Genomic DNA, 18736 nt, shown 5'->3' with positions numbered 1-18736 from the left:
ATACAGATCTACAGAGAGAGATCTAAATCTCTTTTTATAAAAATCATAGATCCAGATGAATAGCTATAGTTCTATAGATTTAGATCTCTCTCTAGATAGATCTATAGGTCTATATATAGATCTAAATCTAGATCTTGAAGGAGATGCCAGCAGGAACATTCCAGTAAGCTTTCTAGAAGTTAAGCTTTGGGAGTGCTCTGAGATGGTAGGGGGAATGGATTGAGCCCAGAAGGAGTGTCATATTCATCCTTACCTTCCTCCTTCTGCATTCACCATTTGAAAGATGGACCAGTAATAAAAAATGCATCCAGCTGAGATCTGACAGAAGACAAACTAGGCATGTTGAGCTAAGGCAGCTTCAGGGAGCATTACTTCTTCAGATTGGAGGAAAGTGCAGCTTTAGGCCTCTACAAGGGCCCTGACCTTTAGAGCCCAATGAAAGAAAGCTACACACAATTCAAGGGAACTTCATGAAAATCCTAGGAGGAGAGATAACAATTTCTATCCAGCTAGGAACTATGAATTACTCAATAACACATATGCTCTCTAAACCTCAGATTACTTTCCCCTTGACTCTGCATATATTTGTGGGAATCCCAGACTTTTGGAGGGATATTTTTGTATCGACTATTCTTACTAACCAAATTAGTAAATACCCCTTTCTAAAAGCTAATTATCTCTGGCTAGTTAACTGCTCACCACTAGGGTGAGCTCCACTAATAGGGACTCATGGGTGACAGCACCAGAAAACACCTACAACCCCTAAAGATTGTCCTTAGACCGTGAAGGGTGAAGTAGTTAGTTACTGTCTGGGCCCACCAATGTGGGACTTGGGAAAGAGCCTAGAGGGAGTGTTACATTAGACATTGTCTTCCCCTCTATAGAAAGCTAACAAGCAGTTATTACTTGTGCCAGTGGGCTAAGTGCTGAGACCACAAAGAAAGGCAGAAGAAATGGTACCTGATCTTAAGGAGATCATATTCTAATGGATAAGAAAAAAATGTATATAAATAGATACATAAAAGATACATGCTGAGTAAGCTGAAAGTAATGTTATTGGGAAAAACTCTAAGAAAAGGCTTCCTGCAGACAGTAGCATTTGAACTTAGTGTTAAAGGAAGTTTGGGATTCTAAAAAGCAGAGATGAGGAGATGGTTCAAGGTACCAGAGACAGCCAATATAAAGGCATGGAGGTGGGAGATGGAGTGTTGTATATGAGGAGTAGCAAATAGGCCAGTAGTTGGATTATAGAATGTATGAAGAGGAACAAAGTATACGAAGCCTGGAAAGGTAGAGGGATTTTTTCATTTTTTGTCTTTATATTCCCTGTGCCTAGCACAGTATCTGGCCTACAGTAAGTGCTAAATAAATGCTCACTGATTAATAATTAGGTGCTTTCCTTAATTCCACGGGGTAGGTAATGCAAATATAATTATCCACATTTTACAAATGAAGAAAATGTTTCAGAGAGGATAATGGAGTTAGTGAGTGGCAAAGGCCAGACTAGGAACAGACTTGTTTGATTGGTAAAGACTGAGTACCCTTATGCCTTAAAGGAATGGAGCTATATTTAAACAATCAGAGGGTAGGGTACTCTTGGAATTTTTTTGGTATGATGTCCCGAGATATTTCACTTACAATTGTTTAAAAAGACTTTTCATGACAAGTTTATTCCAAAGCTCAACTCAAACGTCATTTCCTCCATGAGGCCTTTCTTGATTTCAATTGCTAGACCCCATGTCTCCAAAATTATCTTGTATTTACTTCGTGTGTACTTATTTTGTATTTACTTCGATGTATGCATGTTGTCTCCCCAATAGATTGTAACTTCCTTGAGGGTAGGGACTGTTTTGTTTTTGTCTTTGTATCTCTAGCACCTCCCACAGACTCTGGTACTTGGTAAGTGCTTATTAAATGCCTGTTTATTGACTGATTGAATGATGAGACAGCTGTACTGCTTGGGACTGAGGAAGTCTCAGTGGACACCCATAAGCAAAAGTTGAAATCCTCACCAGTCCCAGTGGTAAAGCCTGTCATTAGAAAACTCCAACAAGAAACTGTCTCTTCTTGTCTCTGTAAATAGCCCAGGAGCAGACCGAAACAATATATTACTCACGGGATTTACTTTCAAGCCGACTCACTTCCTGAGAGCATCATTATTTCAGGCAGCCTGGGTCAGCTCGCTCAGTTGGTTAGTTTAATGAGGCCATAGGTTACATCCCTACATGAACCAGCTTCCCAGGAACAAAAGCAAATGAAAACTTCTTCAGTGACCACCACCTGCACCTAGGTATCTTGCGAATAGACATCACACAAGGACCAGGGGAAGGGGTAGTGGATAAATCAAAGAAACCTGTCCCTGTGAATTTCAAAGCACATATCCTATGGAAAATGTAACAGAAGTGTCATGTTTGCATCCAAAGAACAGAAAGTTATCACTTCAGGGAGATGGGGAAGTCTTAACCTTTGCTGCCCCCCGTGGTGTTTGGTATAGACTGGCAGAGTGATTGCTCAGAGGTGGGAAGGGGGGGCATTACTATATCTGACACTGAAGATTGGAGATTTCTTTGTCTAAAAAGGCTAGTTGCCTGAGGAATTTCTCAAACCTTAAAGTGCTACATTAATGTTAGCTAGCATCATTATAATTACCAGCATCATCAATGAAGTCACTTAGGTTTTGATAGGGCAATTAATCAAACAATTCTTATGAAGAACTAGCCTAGTTTCAGGGGTCGATGAATCTGATCTGACCTAACAGGTCAGCAGAATGAAAGTTTAAAACCCCTAGAAGACTGCTACTACTAAGGGAATGTCCCACTATGCCTGGTGTCAGGTGTTCATTGCCCAGACAGCTGAGGTTTTTTATCTCTTAGGATCACAGATTTAGAGCTGGAAGGGATCTTAGTGGCCATTGATTTCTACTCCCTCTCTTTACAGATAAGGACACTGAGGCACAGAGAGGTTAAGTGACGTGACTAAGTCACATAGCTAGTAAGTGTCTGAAGTAGGGGTTTGAACCCAGATGCTTCCTAACTCCAACTCCAGGGCTCTATCCATTGTACCACACTGCTTCTCACTTAATTACAGATTTAGAGTTGGAAGGAACCTTAAAGGCAATCTAATTCAACATCTTCATTTTAGAAACAAGTGAAATGAGGCCTAGATTGTTCATCTCACCATGGCTCTCACTTCTCACCAAGTTCCCTGAGAATAAACCATAGGGAAGGGTACAGTACCTTGCGAAATAATTTGGTTGGTGTCTCTGCTAACAGGTCTGGAGGCTATTAAGAAGAAAGGGATTTTTCTTCTCCATGAGCCACACCCTCCTTCCTGAGGGACGGCTAGGTCCTAAGGAAGTCCTTCTGCATCTGAAGCTCCAGGCTTCTGTTGTACCAACCAAGAGCCAGAACCTCTGTCCCTTGTGTTTCCTTTGGACAGTGGTCAGTAGATCTGTTCTCCACTCCCCAAAACAAAACGTCAAGCCCCCAATCTTCTCGAAACCCAAATCCCAAACATTTTCAAATTAAAAAACCACCTGTCCCAGCAAAATTGAAAATAAATGGTGGCTCTATAAAGAGAAGCAAAGTGAAAGGGGTTTATGTGGGGACTTGCAGGAGGGCTCAGAATTGTTCACTCCCACCGCTGTCATCAGAATGAGTTCATTATTTATTCTTAGTGCAGGTCTCAAATTAAACAGTGTCTAAAAATAGAATTTGGATGGACTCAGCTCAGTGTCTCTGAAAGGTCCTTTTCTCAGGACGGATGCTCTAAATGGATGGGCTCAGGTTACCCTGCTGGTAGTTCATAGGATGAAGTTATGCTGTTTCTTTTTAAAGGGGTGAGTGTGTGTGTGTGTGTGTGTGTGTGTGTGTGTGTGTGTGAACAGAGATGGGAAAGGGGCAAAAAAGAGGGGTTTGGATTGGTCAGTGTCTGGGGATATTTGGATTTATTTCCTCCATCCCCTCTTTTGGATTCTGAATCACATGAATGGAGAAAGTGCTGTTTGAGCATGTGCCATTCTTCATTATCATCCTTACTGAACTACCTTGGTATTCCTTCAGGGTATGATTCCTAGTCTAGTCTACCAGACACTGGACCATAAACTCCCTGAGGGCGGAGCACACTTCTTCTGTCTCCTTTTATCCTTTCCCTTCACGGTACAGAAGCAGGGAATGTATAAATAGCTGCTGTTGACTAACTGGCTGACAGAAGGCCTGTGGCACCCAGAGAACATACTCTCACCACTTAGAACAAGAATTCCTTCCTTTTCTTTGCTGACTAAACAGAATGGCATTTATCCTGGGGGTTCAAATGACTTTAGCCTTAATTAAAAGAGAGGCAGGATGGAGCTCTGGACTTGGAGTGAGCGGAAAACCTGGATAAGGGTGTCACCTCAAACACCTACCGGTTGTATGTTCCTGGGCAAGTCATTTACCTTCTCTATGTTCCCTCATCTGTAAAATAAGGGATTTGCACTCACTGGCTTCTAAGGTCCTTTCTAACTCTAAATCTACATCCTATGTTAGCTTCAATGATCTCATTCTTTGGGAAGAAGTAGGAATGGAAAGCATGACCACAGGAGCAAAAAAAAATGGGACCTCCTGTCAACAACATTAAGTGAACAACTGTACTGAATTCTAAGGGGAGGTGAGAGGAGATAGAAGAAATAAAATCTTACAATGGAAGGTCAAAAAGGGAAAGATCACCTCAAATCATGCTTCCCAACCCATTCAACCATCTACCAGACCACCAAGATTTCCCCAGCACAAGCATTTTGCTAGTCTGTCCTATTATCATCTCCTCTCCACTCCCTTTATCCCACCAGGCCCACCAACTCTCCAGACTGACCTTCCTTTAGAAATCATGTTACCTCACCATGGAAGTTAATTCACCTAACTTTGAGACTCTAATCTGGAAATAAGCTGTTCAGACGGGTGAATGAATGAAACGTCACCTCAAACTGATATATTTAGCTGGGCCCAGGCCATGTTCCATATCAAGTCAGCAATCTGCCAAGATACCAGGGCCTACCGATCATAGGTATTTTACCTGCCAACAAGCCAACTTCTCTTGTTTTACCTCTTGCTTTTCTATGCCTGGAACTCTCTGCTTCCTCATCTCTGCCTCCTAGCTTCCCTGGTTGCCTTCAAATCTCAGCTAAAGTCCTACTTTCTGTAAGAAGCCTTTTCTACTCCATAAACTTTGTGCCTTCATTCTGAGACTATCCTTGATTTAATCTGTATGTACAGTATATCCATAGTTGTTTGCATGCTGTTTCCTCCATTAGACCGTGAACTCCTCGGGTGCACAGATTGGGGTTTTTTTTTTTTTTTGCCTTTTTTTGTATCCCCAGCCTTTAGGATAGTGTCTGGGACATACTAGGCACTTAATAAATGCTAATTGGCTGACTGATTGTTCTGGGAACCTTAATCAAATCAATAATGCCATTGTTACTGGAAAGGAAATCACGATTTGTCTTACGTTTTCATCTAAAATCCCTGCCTATACCCAATCTCTTTTTTCTTGGCACCACTCTCCTCTAAATATGTGTTGTATCCTCATATTAGAATATAAATTCCTTGAGGACAGAGATTGTCTTAACATTTACATTGTATCCCCAGCTCCTAGTGCAGTGTATGCCATGTAGTAGACACTGAGTAAATGACTAATTACATGATCCAGCCTGTAGGCTGGAGAATATCTAAACAACTCAGGATACCTGGGAGGATGCTTTTTCTTTCTAAAGATTTCCAGGGACATGGCTTTGTAACCTTGTTCTGTGTGGCATTCAAAGCTCTTCATAACCTAGCTCCTTCCTATCTTTCTGGTCTGCTTACACTTTACTCCCCAACATGTACTCTTGAATCCGGTGACACTGGCCTCCTATTTCACGAACTCCTCTCTACATACTTTGCCATCTATTGATACTGGCCATATCATACAATACTTTCTTGAGTTCATGCCTGAAATTCTCTCTTCTTGCCTCTGCTTCATGGTTTCCCTGGTTTCTTTCAAGTCTCAGGAAAAATTCTACTTCTGCAAGAATCAGTTCTTAGTCACCCTTAATTCTAGTACCTTCCCTTTGAGATCATCTCCAATTTATCCTTTAAATATCTTGCATATAGTTGTTGTATAGTTATATATAGCTGTTTGCATATTGTCTCTGTCATTAGATTGTGAACTCCTTGTGGTCATGAATTTTTTTTTTTTTGCCTTTCTTTGTGCCCTAGTGTTTAGCACAGGTAGGTGCTTAATAAATGTTTGCTGACTTGATTTAGTAATGCCTTTCAGACAAACCCTTCATATACATGAAGACAGTAGACACAATTCCAAAGTTCAGAATAGGTTGTCTTCCAAAGGTCCATTTATAAGTTACTTATTTGGAATTCAGAGAGAACTTATCTATAGGAACAATATTTAGAACATAGTACTACAGTCTTCAAGAAATCAAAATTGCAGGTCACCAATAGGGCAAAAGAGAATCATGGGGTAGGCATGAGTAGGCTATAGTTTATCAACAAAGTAAAACATGTAGCAAAGAGCATCTTATCAATAGAGATACACAGCCAGAAAAGGAGTTGTAGATCAACAGATAACGGGCAGTCTGTATGCTATGTTGGTACTAAGGTAAGATCAGGAAACCTGGAGGAAGGACCCTGGGATCTTGAGAGGACAACTTGTGTAGGATTTATAGGAAGATACAGACAAAAGTTACATAGGATGTGAAGACATGGAATAGCTTGTAATTTGTACCCGTGGAAGGATTGCTGTGGATAGAGAAAGCATTTATTAAGTGCTCCTGTGTTTACTGCATGCCACTGCACTAAGCACTACGGATACAAAGAACAAATAAAAAATGATATTCTCTACTCTTTAGGAGCTTACATTCTAATGGGGAAAATAAAAGATAAAGAGCTGCTGGTAGGGGAGGGATTGGGGAAGACATACCTTCTGGGGCAAGCTGTTAGTAAAGGGGTGGATAACACCAGAGAGTGAGGAGCAGAGCTGGGGGTGGAGTGGGCATGGTCTGAGCCAAGGACTCAAAAATTAGATTAAAAGGTCAAAGGGTGGAGGCATTTCCAGTGAGAGAATGTTGCTTGTAGGGAGGTGAAGTCTCTAAAGTGAGGAGGTAAACTTGGAGATCACAGATCCATTTAGCTACTGAAGTTAAGATGTCCATGGCCGTCCACAACAGCCTATTTAACCAAGAATGGAGATGACATATAGTAATACTATTTATAAAGAGCTCATATTTATAGAGCACTTTAAGGCTTACTGTAGGTAAAGATTGGTAGACACAATGGACTTGTTCCATGGTATGTATATTTGCTGGACCAGGTGCCCAAAGTTTTTTGAGGAATGCTATTCCAATAAATGGCTTTATTCTAAAGTAATTATGTCTCTGTTTATTGAAAGGTTAAAACATCTGTCGGTACTTAAGAGGCAGAGTTTTAAGAGTGAGAACGCAATGAGTAATTTGAACCTGGGGTAGTCATCCTTCCGGGGAGGGGAGGAAGGGTTGCCCAAGGTATGCTGCCCTGATAACCACCTTGTTAGGTAGGGTAGTAAGAGGTTTTTTTAAACCCACTTCATGTGTAAATATGAAGAAATAAACTCAGAGGTATTTAGTAACTCTCCCATTTACTCAGCTAGTGTCAGAACTGAGACTTAAACTTGGCTCTTAGTGCAAGTTCAGTGCCCTTTCTAGACTGTACCACAGTGTATTATTATTCCAACTATATCTAACCACCTTTGATAACATTGTTTCTACTGGAAAATGAATTCTAGTTCTAACTCAAGACGACAACTTCTTTTCTTCCAAAGCCCTAATGGTAAATTTCTTCTCCCTTCCTCTCTTTCTGGCTCTCCCTTCAACGAGAATTAAGTGTTACAAGGTGGCAGGTGAGAGGCGGCCTGTGAACATGCATTTATGTCCTTTTTTCCATACAAAACTGTCTCTCGTGACCCTGGGCTTAACCTCACAGTATCCAAGGCAACTCTGTAAGACTAAAAGTAACTCAGCAGTTGTTGATCTGCCTGGCCTGTGTGTTAGGATTCAAGGGGTGGCGGGGGAGAGAAGGGAGTTTGCTAGACTCAGTGGATGGAGAGCTGGGTCTGGAGTTAGGAACACTCATCTTCTTGAGTTCAAATTTGGCCCCAGACACCAGCTGTGTGACCATGGGCAAGTCACTTAACCCTGTTTGTTTCAGTTTTCCTCATCTATAAAATGAGCTGGAGAAGGAAATGGCAAATCATTTCACTGTCTTTGCCAAGAAAACTCCAAATGGGGTCATAAAAAGTTGGACTGAACAACAACTAGGGAGTGGGAGTTTCCTTCCGGGCAGCTCTGGATGCCCTGGAGATACACAGACCAAAACAAAACCTCTAAGAGTTCCAATCTTCAGGGAGCTTCCATTTTGTTGCATTTGATTTAGGAAAAAGGTACCTTAGTTCATTTTTATGAGAGTACTTTGACAGAGGTAGGCTAATTATTCCCTAATTAGAGTCAGGAAATCTAAATTCAACTAAGGAGTCCCTGTCTGGGCTTTGAAGCAAGGAGTGAAAATTTTATGTGTGTATTTTATCTTTCAATCTATCACCTATCTACATATATACATATCAATGTATTAATGTATACATATATACAATGTATATATATAATGTATTAATATATATAACATATATTTTAAAAGATATATTGCTTGATATTTTAAAAAGTTATGAACATAGTCGAGCGATTACTTTTTTGTGTCTGTTGTGAACTAAGAACCTGATGCTTGGTTTTAGCATGTTTCTGTAGCAGATTCCATTGATCCTCTAAGTGGGCATCTATTATCTTTGATGGCAGGTTTGGATTCTAGGGACGTGTGAAAATGTTCATTCACAACAGGACTCTCACTCTTGCTGAGACCCATTTTAAACCAACCAGCAGTTTTGATGAGCTTAATGTAATAGCATTACTACCAGTGTAGAAAGGAAAACCACCTAACCAGTTGTTAGATAAAATCTCAGAAAAATCTGAACTATTTTGCTACACTTAAGCTTATGTGTATTGGGTTAATAAAACTATCCTAGTTTATTTTTATTAAAAAGAGTATACACAAAGGCCACACGTTTCTCCATTCCTTTCTTAGATATTTCAAATTGGGGCATGAAGCAGCTAAGGGGAGGGAATCTTGAGACAGGGTTAGGTTTAGTACTGGTGTGTGTCTCCCACTCACTCACATGTTCCCAAGGCATTCCTAAATGAAAATGTAAGCTAATTTCCCCTTGTAGTATCTATTTCTATCCCTTTGGTAATTCCACTTGCTCTCTTTTGTGTCATTTTTTTCTTGTGAAATGAAAAAATTTAACTGGGGGACTGGAAACATACATAAAGTGATTTTCTTTCCAAAGCTACATGTAAACCAATTTCAGGAAACTGAAAAATACAACATCAGACCTGAAAGAGATCTCAGAAACCGAGTGCCCACATAAACTAGGTTCTAGTCCAATCTTCTCGTTGTGCAGATTAGGAAACTGAGGCCCAAAGAGATGATGTTATTGGCTCAGGATCACGAAATAATAAAATTTAAGTACAGCACACATACGTGTGAAGAGCGTGTAAGACTGAGAGTGGGTAGGTTAATCCTGAAGTTCTCCTGCATGAGTTCTCCGCTGGGGATCATTAGGCATCCATCTGGAGACCTTCTTCTGCCTGCACTAACTGAACATTTCAATTCATCAAACATCTACAAAGTACATGGCAGTGTGCTGGGAACTGCTCTATCTCTGAACTCACCGATCACTGAGGACAGACAAAAGGAAAACTAAATAAACTATCAAGAACTCCCCCAACATCTTAGCACAAGTTTGGGCCAGAACCATCCTTTTCCTGGTAGCTCATCCAAACACACCTTGAAAACCCCCTATACGTTCTTTACAAAGCAAACTGTTTTTCTTTTTTTGGTGGGGTTTATATTGCCTACATTTCCCAATGTATCCCTCTCCCTTCCCCTCCCAGAGGGGCATCCTTTACAACAAAGTATAAACAAAAAGTTCAACAAAACTGAGAGGAATCTCACATCACGGGGGCAACTAGGTGGTGCAATGGATAGCACTGGACCTGAAATCAGGAAGATCTGAGTTCAAATGTGGCCTCAGGTATTTATTAGCTCTGCGAACCTGGGCAAGTCACTTAACCCTTATTTGTCTCAGTTCCTCATCTGTAAAAGGGGGATACACCGGAGAAGGAAATTGCAAACTGCAGTATCTTTGCAAAGAAAACCCCATGGACAAAGTCCATGGGATCACCTAGAGTCAGCCATGACTGAACAACAAAACAAAGCCCTCCCAGACCCGACCCCAATCCCAAAGAAAGAAGGAGTGCTTCTCATATTTTTACTTTGGGGCAAAGTTTGAACATTACAGTTTCAAGGCTTTCTACTTTTGTTGTTGCTGCTGTTGGTTCCAGTTACATTGCTGCAGTCATTGCGTACGCGTATTGTTTTCCTTACAGCAAAGTGCTCACCTCATTCTGCATCAATTCATGTCTTCTCATGCTTTTCAGGGTTCTTCCTATTCATCATTTCTTACAACATAGTAACATCCACTAAATTCCTGTGCCACTGGGCTGCGAGGTGGCATAGCAAATGGAGTGCTGGTCCTGCAGTCAGGAGGACCTGACAAAGCCGGCCTTAGACACTTGCTGGCTGTGACTCTGGACAGGTCTCTTAGCCTTGACTGCCCTCTCCCAACAACAAAAAATATTCTTATGCCACAAACTTATTTAGCCATGCTCCAAATGATGGGCATCTACTTTGTTTCTAGTTATTTGATACCACAAAAAGTGCTGCTATAAATATTTTGATGTATATACCTCTGCTTTTATCATTGACTTTTTCGCACTGGATTCTATTAGCAGTGGGATCTCTGGGGTAATGGACATTTTAGTAATCCTCTTTGCATAACTCCAAATTACTTTCCAGAATGATTGGGCCAATTCCCAGCTGTACCAACAGTGCATTAATGTGCCTGTGTTTATACAATTCTTCCAACAGCTTAATAAATATTCACTGAATTGAATATTCTACAGGACATTCTACTCAAATTATTTTATTGTCCCTGAAATGGGCTACAACAAATATATTGTTAGAAATATTCTTCACAATCTATGCATAATGACCCAGAGATAAACAGAGATGAAGCTTTGATTTTTTCCCCCATTTCTTTGTAACCCCAGTGCTTGGCACAAGGTAGGTGCTTAAGAAATGTTTGCGGACTGAATGGTCAATTTAATAAGGGAAAATACTTGAAACTCTATATAGAGAGGCATCACACACACGCGACCAATTCCTTGCAATCTTTATTTGCCAGTGCCTCTCCATTTATCAATTTTTTGCCTTAGTTCCTAGGTTTTTTTCCCTATGTACACGTGACTTTTGGGGAAGAGGTGTGGCTTGGGCGTTCTTTTTACAGGGCTAGGCAGTTTAAATTATGAAGCAGTAAGGCTAAAGGAATCTTGATGGCTGGGCCATAAGAATTCAGCTATAGTTCAGACCTTTTCTTCCCATCTGTAGTAAAGTGCAAACAGCACAAAATCAAATTCTACTACAACATAGCAATTATTTAGAGGGATTAAATAAAACATTTGTTGTATAGGGCCATTAATTCTATTGATAGTTGCTAGGTCAGCAAAGCATTGTTTTCATGTGCCAATCACTTATCTTAGAAACAGCTAACTTACCCAAAACCCTTTTATATATTTGCTGTAATTGGAGTTTATATCTGATATTGTGGGCTCTTAGAAAACCTCATCTGTTAAAGACTCAAGTTTATAGTCTCTTCTTCTACTTACTATTTCAACCCCCCAAATTTATTAAACAGCATGTTCCAACCTCCAAGGGCCACATACAAATGATTATGACCTTGGAAAAGCCTTCACTCACTACTCCAGTTCAGGTTGGGGCCCCCAAAACCAGAGAAACAATGTATATTTGAAAGACATTTTAAAAAGCACTGGGTGGATTTAATTGCCTTTCTTCACTGGAACTCCTTCCTTACACGACTGCCTGATAAAGTTTCAAGAAGTTCATGCGTGAGGGAAAGGGATAACTCTGATTACCCTGGAAAACTACCCAGAAATTAATGAAACTAGAGTGGAGAAACTGTAGGTAAGAAAAAAGAATCCAGAATCATTTTAGTGAAGGGTCCTTTAGAGATCCTTTGGTCCAATCTCTTCATTTCAAAAAAGAGGAAATTGAGGTCCAGAGACATTAAGTGACTTGCCTAAGGCTATGCTGCTTAGCTAGCAAAAAAGCCAAGTTCTCATGATTTCCTGTCTTGAGTATTTTTTTCTATAGCACATCTATTAACTCAAGGTTATTCAGGAAGTCTGCTTACATGGGTATTGGAACTCTCCATTCAGGCTAATGATTTAGCTTATCCCTCAGGTCTCAGCTAGGTGGCACAGCGAGTAGAGCACAGGCATGGAGTCAGGAAGACCTGAGTTCAAATTTAGCTGCAGACGCTTACTAGCTGAGTGACCACGGGTAAGTCACTTAACCTCACTTTCCTCATCTGTAAAATGGGGAAAATCATTGCACCTACCTCTCAGGGTTGTGAGATCAAATGAGATAATAATTGCAAAGCCCTTAGCACAGTGCCTGGCACATAGTAAACACTATATAAAATTAGCTTTTATTATTATTACTATGCTAATTAAGAGCATTTCATCAACCTTGCCCCCTAGGTACCAAAATACGGAAGCAAACCAGGGGAACAGGAATAGATTTACTACCAGTTGTTCATCGAGATTATTAAAGCACACATGTAAAATAATATTAAAAAAAGAAAAAAGAAAAACATAGGGAGATTATGTGAAGGAAGAAGGGCATGATAGTAAATTCTGTTTAAGTAATGTTATAAGATATATGAGAAGTTGGAACTACAACTAAAGACTAAAAACTCATTTTGAAAGGCCACACTGATGGTTTCATGTGTAACAAGAAGTTGTTTCACACACATGCCTTCAAAATTCTTTTAAGAAACAAAACAAAACAAAAACCTACCTGGAGAATGTTTTCCCTAGGAGAGAGATCTTCCATTTCAAAATCTTACTGTTTTCTTGCCTAATGGAGTGAATGCACAGCCTAGGGATCTTGAAAAATAACTGAAGACATCAATTCTATTGCTTTAAACACATCTAATCCTTCTTGTCAAGTATGGAGACTCATTTCATGCTATCTTACTGTTACACGGCATTAAATGTGAAATCAGTCCCTGTCTGGCAACTTGCCACAATGAGTCTACACTTACCACTTCTGTTACCTATGCTCAGAACCCCTCAGAACTCTGTAATGCATACCAGAATGCTTTGAAAGTTTGATCATTTCCAGGCAGTGAGTATTTTATACAAACGGTTTACTGTAATTCTATTATTATACATATAGAAGCTCATTCTGATTTTCCACATCTTTTCAAATAGAAAAAAAGCAACAATCCATAATTCTAATGTTTAGGCTTTTGAAAATTAGCATTACTTTACAAATGACACCTTTAAGACCCTGGATTTCAAGAGGAAACATATGTTCTGTTGTCAAAGGTCTCCCCCTTTATATGCCACCATAATTGAGATTAGCCACTTTTACAGACACACTAAAAGTCAGATAACAACATATACAGATATCCAGAGACAAAAGGGCACCATGGAATAGATATAGAGATAATGCTAGGGACAGAATAACACAGAATGTTCTAACACCAGTGACCCTTTAGGTTGGATCATGGTGAAATTTCCAAGCTGTTTTCATTTGCAAAAGGATCTAGCTGCCAGCAAGTAGTGGTGGGAACATATGCCTATCCTGGCATGGGACTGAAGGGGAACTGAAGGGAAGTAATAAATGAGACCATTCCAAAATGGCTAGAAAACTGAGGACAATAGAAACAATATGATCTCTTCAGAAAGGGGAGGAAAAAAATAAGCCACTCAACTCACATTTAAGCACTTACTAAATGCCATGTACTAAGCTAAGTACTGGAGCTTTTGTTGTTTGGTTGTTTCAGTCATCTCTGACTCTTTGTGACCCCACTGGGGGTTTTCTTGGCAAAGATACTAGAGAGGTTTGCTATTTCCTTCTCCAGCTCATTTTACGGATGAGGAAACTGAGGCAAACAGGGTTAAGTGACTTGCCCAGGGTCACACAGGTAGTATCTGAAGCTGGATTTGAATTCAGGTCTTCCTGACTCCAGGCCCAGCACTCTAATTACTGCATCCCCTAGCTGCCCCAGGACTGGAACTAGAAAAGGCAAAAAACCCGTATCTGTCCTCAAGGAGCTTGGGGCAGGGGGAGAAGTGTAAATATGTGTGTGTGTGCGCGCGCGCGCGTGTGTACACACACACCATACATTTTCTCTTTATGTATATACATATATATGTATGTACGTATATAGAGATATAGATATCCTAGGAAAACAGACACAGCATGGGAATGTACTCAAAGTCTCTTCAGTGTGATAAAATCTGCCAGAACTTACACTCCAGTGGAATGGCATCTGAAAACTGTTTCACCTGGATTCTCTCTCTCTCTCTCCCCCCTCTACACATGTGTATATATTTATATATATATATATATATATATATATATATATATATATATATATATATATGTACACACACATACATAATTATATACCTTATACATGTATATATATAGTATAGCAAACACACACACATATGTACAAATGTATATATGTGTAGATAGATCTCTAGGTTGTATATATATATGTTTGTATACATAAGGAAGAAAGTACATGATACCCTTAGAATGGAAGGCATTAGCAGCTGGGCACTCTGGGAAAGGCCTCCTGTAAAAAGTGACATTTGAGCTGTCTGGAAAGAAATGAGAAATACTAAAAGGCAGGGGTGAGGAAGTAGGGCATTCTATGCAAGAGCGGTCCCAAGAGAGGTATCCGAGAGATGTGGAGGTAAAAAGAACAAGATTTGGCAACTTATTGGTGATATGGAGCCAAAATGAGAAGCTGAGGATGATATCACTATTCAGAACCTGGATGACTGGACAGATGATGTCCTCAAAAATAATAGGGAAGTTTAAGAGAGGAGTAGGTTTTTGGAGAAAGAAAATTACTTCTGTTTTGGACATTTTGAATTTAAAATGTTTATGGGATACCCAGTCAAAATTTCTAACAAGCAGCTGTTGATGTTGGTCTAAAGCCTAGGAGAGAGAATAGAGCAGGTTATATCGATCTGGGAATCATCAACATAGAGATGGAAATTAAATCCATGGGTGCTAATATTACCAAATGAAATAAGAGTACAAGGAAAAAAGAACAGAGCCCAAAGACTTAAGAGTAAAGGTCTGGGGAGTATGCTTAACTAAACAAGGATTAGATGTAATCATAAAAGCTAAAATGGGCAGTTATGATGAAATAAAATAAAAAATCTTTTGCACAAACAAAATAAATGCAGCTAAAATGAGAAGAGAAACAGTTAATGGGAGGGGGAACTTTGAAACAAAAATTTATGACAAAGGCCTGTTATATAAGATACCTAGGGAATGCTACAAATATATAAAAAAGAACTATTCCCTGATAGAGAAGTAGGCAAAGGCCATAAATAGTTCTCAAAAGAAGAAATTAAGACTATCAATAGTCACACGGAAGAATGCTCTAAATCACTAATAGGAGAAATGAAAATCAAAGCAACTATAGCATATCCATCAGAATGACAGACAATAAAAGACTTCCTTCTTCAGCAGGAAGAGAAGAAAGAGAAGTTCCATTTATAATAGCCACAGAATATATAAACTACATAGCAAGATAAACATAAGAACTATATAAATATAATTATGAATCACCGTTTACAGAAACAAAGACAAACCTAAATGGAGGAATAAACAGGCAGTTTTTAGACAAAGAAATCAAAGCTATCTATAGTTATATGAAAAAATGCTCCAAAACACTATTGATTAGAGAATCGCAAATTAAAACAATTCTGCAGTACCACTCCACACCTATCAAATTGGCTAATGTGACAAAAAAGGAAAATGATGGCTGTTGGAGGAGAAGTGGGAAAACTGGGACACTAATGCACTACTGGTGGAGTTGTGAACTGATCCAACCATTCTGGAGAACAATTTGAAACTATGCCCAAAGGACTACAAAACTGTGCATATCCTTTGACCCAGCAAGACCATTACTAGGTCTTTGTCCCAAAGACATAAAAAAAAGAAAAAGGGCTTATTTGTACAAAAATATTTATAGCAGCTTTTTGTGGTGGCTAAGAATTGGAAATCAAAAGGATGCTCATCAATTGGGGAATGGCTAAACAAGCTGTGGCACGTGATTGTGATGGAATATTAATTCGTGTTGTAAGAAATGACAAGCAAGATGATTTCAGAAAAACCTGAAAAGACTTACATGAACTGATGCATAGTGAACAGAAGCAGGAGAACATTGTACACAAGTAACAGCAATGGTGTTCAATGAAGAACTATGAATTACTTAGCTATTCTCAGCAACACAATGATCCAAGACAATCTTAAAGAACTAATGATGAAGTATATTATCTGCCTCCAGAGAAAGAACTGATATTCTTTGAATAGAGACTCAAGCATGCTATTTTTTCATTTTCTTTCTTTCATTCTTTTTCTTTTATTCTAGTCTTCTTGTACAAAATGACTAATATTGAAAATGTTTTACATGATTGCATGTGCATAACCTATATCTGATTGCTTACCATCTCAGGGGAGGGGAAGGGAGGAAAGAAGGGAGGGATAGAATTTGGAACTCAAAATTTAAAAAAGAAACCAAATGTAAAAAAAAATTGTTTTAACATGTAATTGGGGGAAAATTTTAAAAAAATATAAAAATATTTTAAAAAGAAATAAAAAATGTATTTTCATAAAATAATTGGAGAAATACTAATTCTTCATGGGCTGAGAAAATACAATAAAAATGAAAATAAAGGATTACTCTATAGAACTAGAAAAAATAATAAAATTCATATGCTGGCACAAAAGGTCAAGAATATAAAGGGAAATGATTGAAAAATAGGGATGAAGGGGACTTAGCAATCCCCATCTCAAATAATGTCATAAAGCAATTTGGTACTGGTTAAAAAGTACAGAGATAATTCAGTTGATCAATATGTAGAAACAAATGAATCTAGTAGAGAGTGTTCAGAAATCATAAAGACACCAACTACTGGGATAAAGATTCACTATTTGATAAACTTCTGGTAAAATTAAACCTCAGTATGTAGGAAATTAGGTTTAGACCAACACTTCATACCTTTTATTCAAGAGAAGTTCCAAGTAGATCTGTGATCTAGACATAAATGTTAACATAACATCATAGACAAATTAGAGAAACATGGAAAAATGCCTATCAGATTTATGGATAGAGGGAAACATTTATGACCAAACAAGGGATAGAGAGGATAACAGAAACTAGATGGATAATTTCAATTATGTAAAATTAAAGTTTTTGCAAAACAAATCCAACATAGCTATGATTGAAAGGGGAGCTGGGAAAAAAAATCTTTGCAGCAGGAATCTCTGACAACAGTCTCATTTCCAAGATATATAAGAAACAGATCCAAATTTATAAGAAAAAGAACCACTCCCCAATTGATAAATGGTCTAAGGATATGAAAAGGCATTTCTTGAGGAAAGAAACCTAGGTATCTATAGCAGATGAAAAAATATTCTAAATCACTAATAAGTAGAGAAATGCAAATTAAAGTAATTCTGAGGTTTATTGTCACACTCACGAGATTGATAATGGCAAAAGAAAATAAGCAAAGTCATAATGGAAGGACTAGGGGAGAATAGATTGATGCACTATTATTGGTGGAATCGTGAATGAGTTTAACTATTCTGGAAAGCAATTTGGAATACAAAAGTTACTAAACAATGTATGTTTTGTTTTGCATCTATACCATTGGTAGGCCTATATCCCTAACAGATCAAAGAAAGAGGAAACCTTTCTATATGTGCAAAAATATTTATAGTACCTCTTTTTGTGGTGGCAAAAAACCTTGGAAACTAAAGGGATGTTCATCAGTCAGGGAATAGCTGAACAAACTGGTATACAAATGTAATGAAATACTATTGTATTGCAAGAAATGATGAAGATGACAATTTCAAATAGACATGGAAAGACTTGTATGAACTGATACAGAATGAAGTGAGCAGATCCAGAAGCACAATTTATACTACAACATTAATATTAAAAAAGACCTAAGAACTCTAATTAATCCATTATTTCAAAGGACTAATGAAGAACAATACCTATCTCATGACAGAAAGAAAACGGACTAATATATAAAATAAGAAATTAATTTTTGGTTACGACCATATGGGAATGTTTTATTTGACTGTACTTATGTAATACAGAGGGTCTATATTTAAAAAAAAGATAATAAAAGCCTCAATTTATAAATGTTGGAGGGGTTGTGGGAAGACAAGCATACTAGTATGCTTTTGGTGGAACTGTAAACTGGTCTCACTGTTCTAGAAAACAATTTGGAACTAAACTGAGAAAGTCATTAAATTATATATGTATGTACATACACAGATATACACAAATACATAAATGCATAAAACAGATATGTAGAATATGTTTACAAATACACGTACACACATTATATTCATATATATATGTACATATACACATGCATATACACTCATATACTTTTATTCAGTAATACCACTACTAGGCATATAGTCCAAAAAAG

This window comes from Trichosurus vulpecula, chromosome 9 (assembly GCF_011100635.1).
Source record: "Trichosurus vulpecula isolate mTriVul1 chromosome 9, mTriVul1.pri, whole genome shotgun sequence".
Lineage (NCBI taxonomy): Eukaryota > Metazoa > Chordata > Mammalia > Diprotodontia > Phalangeridae > Trichosurus > Trichosurus vulpecula.
Note: the sequence above shows the minus strand (reverse complement) of the source record.